At 37.1% G+C, this 5,109-nt stretch overlaps 1 pseudogene; it reads left to right on the top strand.

Annotated features, from left to right (window-relative positions):
* Positions 1-757: 757 nt before the first annotated feature.
* LOC130050612 (uncharacterized) lies at positions 758-2,849 on the top strand (annotated as a pseudogene).
* The last annotated feature ends 2,260 nt before the right edge of the window (positions 2,850-5,109 follow it).

Here is a 5,109-nt window from a genome sequence, read left to right as displayed (position 1 = left end):
AGGTTGTCGAATGATTACTAATCTGTCTTACCCTCCAGGCGTTAATGATTTCATAGATCCTAATATTTGTTCAGTAAAATATTCAATTTTGATGATGTAATCGCATTGATTGCTTCAATGGGTCCAGGTGCATTACTAGCAAAAATGGATATTTCAAGCGCATTTCGTCTTTTACCAGTGTCACCAAATGATTTTTGTTTATTGGATTTCAAACACTTAGGGGCATATGATATAGATAAGTTTTTGCCAATGGGATGTTCGTTATCATGTGAGTTATTTGAGAAGTTTTCTCCATTTCTCCATTGGGAATTGACCCGTAGGTCTAATTTACATTCAGTTGTTCACTATTGAGATGATTTTATGTTCATTGGTGGAGCTAGTTCATCTGATTGCATGGAATTGATTATGCAATTTGAAGGTTTGTGTTTCGAGTTAGGTATTCCTTTGGCCATAGAAAAAACTGAAGGGCCAACTCATCATTTGACATTTTTAGGTTTGGGAATCAATACTGTTTGTATGACTATTTTTTGTACCAGAAGAAAAAGTCCAGGAGCTTCTAAGCAAACTTTATGCAGTTTTGGAATTGAAAAAAGTAACTTTAAAACAATTGCAATCATTAGCAGGTGCACTTGCATTTGTGGTCAAAGCATTGTCAGCAGGTAGGGCTTTTTGTACTAGGATTTACGCTTCCTTTGTTGGGATTAAGAAACCATTTCATTTTGTAAGGATAACAACAGAGATTAGGTCGGACTTGTTAATGTGGGTTCAGTTCCTCAGCCAGTTTAATGGTATCACACCGTTTCCAGGTCTTATTTGGGAGGAAGCAAATGCACTGGATTTTTATTCGGATAGTTCCGGTTCTCTGGGCTGTGGTATTGTGTTTGGTAGACATTGGTGTTGTATGAATTGGCCTACTTGTTGGATATTTCTTTGTTAGAACTCATTCCCATAGTGTTAGGAGTTGTTATTTGGGCTGAGAATTTGAGGAATAAAAAGCTCCTTCTTCATATTGATAATGTAGCCTTGGTTTACATTATTAATCGCAAATCTTCCAAAAAAAAGAGAGTTATGACTTTAATTAGGATGTTGGTTTTGTAGACGTTCAAATTCAATATACAAGTAAGGGCCCAGCATATTCCAGGTGTAAAAAATTAAATTGCAGATGTTAATTTTCGCTTGCAGTTGTCCAGGTTTCGGCAACTGGCTCCCTGTGCAGATCCATATCCCTTCACGGTTCCTATGGAGCTTTGGACTGTTATTCAGCAACCATAGACAGTCTCCTGCAGGCTAGTGTTTTTCAAAACACAGCTAGGGAATATTGTCAAGGATGGCGATGTTTTAGCTAGAATCATCATTTCAGCAAGTTTGGCCTCCTCCAATAGATCATGTCATAAATTTTATAGCCTATCTTTTAGAAAGTGGACTGGCTTTTTCTACTGCCAAATGCTATTTGTCAGGATTAAGTTTTCTGGTCAATTTACATGGTTGGGAAAATCCAGTTGACTCTTTTATTGTAAAGAAGTTATTGACAGGTTATAAGAAATCTAATATATCTCAAGCTATCAGAAAGCCCATTTCACTGTGTTTGTTTTTCACTAATTATCAATGCGTTGCCTCATGTGTGTTATTCCACTTACGAGGTAACTCTATTTCAGTCTGCCTTTACATTGGCATTTTTTGCATTACTCAGAGTGAGCAAGGTGGTGAGATTAGGTGTTGATCATGTAACTGCATCTTGGGATACTATTTCAGTTTTTATAAAAATTCAAAGACTGGCCAATCTGGCTTGGGGGCAGTTGTTCAGGTCCAAAGATCAAATGATACAGCAGTGTTGTTTCAAGCTTTGAAGAATTATTCTGCTTTATCTAAACATATGCAGAAGGTGTTTTCCTTTTGCACCTGAACTCAAAACCCTTAACCCAATACCAATTTTCATCCATGTTGAACAAGGCTTTACAATTTTTGCATATTCAATCATCTGATTTTAAGACCCATTCATTTCGGATTGGGGGCAACCTACTTGTATATCAAGGGTTATTCCGAGAAACATATTAAGCAGATGGGAAGGTGGCATTCAGTTGCTTACAAATCTTACATTAGACCATTGTCATGTACCACTTAAGTAGCTAGTAAGTTGCTAGATAGGTATTAAGAATTTATTACCTAATTTAAAGACACCACTTTACATAATTATTCCTAACTAAACATCAAATTAAATCTGTTTATCTTGGTTCATTCATTTTAATTTCTCTAGATTCCATTTGGATCATAGGTTCATCCATAATACATTGGGCCAATCTCTATGCACAGAACTCCAATAGAGAACATCTTTGTCTGGAGTCATTCACCATTTTATGGCACGGGATTCGGGGTATGGTTTGGGAGCAGTTATATCCAACAATTCAATTTTTATCATCCAGAAACAAAGCTCCAAGGATAATTGTCATTCACTGTGGTGGCAATAATATAGGTCAACCTCGCAACACATTAAGAGGCCTCCAAAAATTTTTCAAATCTACTTTAGCTGATATTGCTCATTTACTCCTCCACACTGCTCTGATTTGGTCACATATTTTGCCACGTAAAAGTTGGGTTCATTGTCTCGCAAACATGGAGGGTAAAAAATGCAGAGTAGAATCAACAGTGCTTGTGCAACATTTGTCATTAATAGATTTCAGGGGCGGGGGACATCTATTAGTTACCCAGACATTAATGCACAGCAAAGGGCTTTGTTCAGGAGGGATGGGGTTCATTTATCTGACTTGGGCAATTCCATCTTTATTAATACATTGAGCAATACACTACATCATTTTATTAAGTTTCACTTTTCTTCACCTATATTCCCATAATCCAAAGTCACCAACCCCCATATATTGTCTTCAGTTTGTATTCTAATGGGGATGGAATTCTTCCTCTCAAAATGTGTTAATGCTTGTCATGTGTCTTTGCGAGTGCAATTTATCAGTTAAATTGTATTAGCAAATTTAATGTTTTGCATTAAATTGTGTCAATCATATTACTCAGTGCGGTATCATCTGTACATTACCATTTATTTCGGTTGGTAATTTTCAGTGTTCTGAAGCGTTATCTACGCTTTCATATATATCCTTATAAATCATATAGTGGTACCATCTGTACCAAAATTATCTGTATTTCAAATATAGTGTTTTGAAGCACCATCTGTGCTTCTCTCTCTCTCTCTCTCTCTCTCTCTCTCTATATATATATATATATATATATATATATATATATATATATATAGTTATTTGTTTTGGGGCTGCAAAATTGCCGCCCCACCTTGGTTGTGGCGGATGGGTCTTGGGACAACGTCCTCTGACCCATTTGGCATAATTTTGCATAGATTGCTGTCTACGGGGGGTACTGTTTTTTTTTAAGGCTCCCTTGATGAAGATGGCACTTCTATTGCGGAATGTTTATACTGCCAAATATATCTCATCGGCGCATACATTTCTTCATTATTTGTAATTTCTGATGTATTTTATTTATATTAAATGGTCATGACAAGCACGCCAAAACACATTTTTACTTATTCATTTGTTATCAACTTGTACCTTTGTTTAAGGGTATTTTTGATCAAAATGTCTTTTGTCGTGGTTATATTGAAACTGTCACGAAATAACTCAGTGAACTCAAAATAATTGGTCGACTTTTAGCTGGGCCCTGACACCATATCACTAAACAGACTGTTTGCGCTTTGCAACAAGCTATTACATAGAATCTGCAGCATTAGATAATGTTATCATTTTTAAGTTGATTTTTTTTATCCCAATTCACAAACTGAAGTCCGTAATAACTCCAAGTGACTGAACATTGTACAACCGTCTGTACTTTCACTTATCACTGCTATTTTGACCGGTGCAACTAATTACCCCAAAATGATGAAAGGACCTTCAACGATTTAGAGAGTTCTTTGTTATTTATATCAATATCAATTAATTAAATGAATTAATAAATCAACCGCCGCGGTGTATGAGAGGTCAGAGCGTTCGTCCCGCATGCGGAAGGCCGGGGTTCGAATCCCGGCCGCGGCAGACCTCAGTCTTTAAAACAGGTAGTGACAGTTCCATCGCCAAACGCTCGGCATTAAGTGTGAATGTCACGCGTCCTAGGAGATGACCTTAAAAACGGATACATCGTGTCACAGTTGGTGTGGCACGCTAAAGAACCCTTACTGCTCAATGGCCGTAAGCGCCGAGCAAAGGCCCAAATTTCAAGCTCTTCACCGGTCTTGGTGACCTCTCCATATGAGTGAAAAATTCTCGAGTGAGACGTTAAGCAAGATACAATCAATCAATTAATAAATCATGCTAATAATACCTCTTTATAAAGAGGGGAGACAAATTGTTTTAGTATATGAAAATATTCCATGATAAGACAGTTATTGTAAAGGCCATTTTTTGTCCGAAACATAACGTTTTCCTCTTTTAAGACAGACCTTTGATAGTTGGCCGTCAGACTCTCGACCGAAAGGTCATGGGTTCGAGTCTTGGCCTAGGGAAAGGCACTTTACATGAATTTCCTCACTCCACACAAGTGTAAAAGGGGTACCTGGCTATAGACAGTGAAAGATATTGTTAGAATGTTAGTGCTCTAGCGCTTGTAATGGCAGCTTGCGCTGTATGCTTCCTAGGAGGCTGAGAAAGTTCTAGATTGATATAAGGTGTGCCGGGGTAATAATGTACATTGATTATTGTAAAGCGCTTTGAGCAGCATACGCTGGAAAGGGCGGTATATAAAACCAATCATTATTATTATTATTATTTGGTTTGTGGGAACACCATAAGACACTGGGTCACGTGTCATTTTTGATGACCTTTGACATGACATTTTATGTGAAGGTCAAATAAGAGAATGGATCAGAAGATGAAGTGTAAGTTACTTTGATAAATATTTCATGGTTCGCAATTACAATAGGTCTCTCCAAGATCAATGCCCAGATCGTTTAGCATAGATCTAAATACATGCAAATCTATTTCATTATGGTGACGTCTCTTCAGGAGTGGAACGTAAAACTTCCATTCTTCTATACATTTTTCCTTCCATGAATTAATTCTAGAAGAAACGTATTACATAGATATAAAACGGAAG

Source organism: Ostrea edulis, chromosome 9 (genome assembly GCF_947568905.1).
Source record: "Ostrea edulis chromosome 9, xbOstEdul1.1, whole genome shotgun sequence".
NCBI lineage: Eukaryota > Metazoa > Mollusca > Bivalvia > Ostreida > Ostreidae > Ostrea > Ostrea edulis.
The sequence above is the reverse complement of the archived record's forward strand: the minus strand, read 5'-3'. Positions and strand labels throughout refer to the sequence as shown.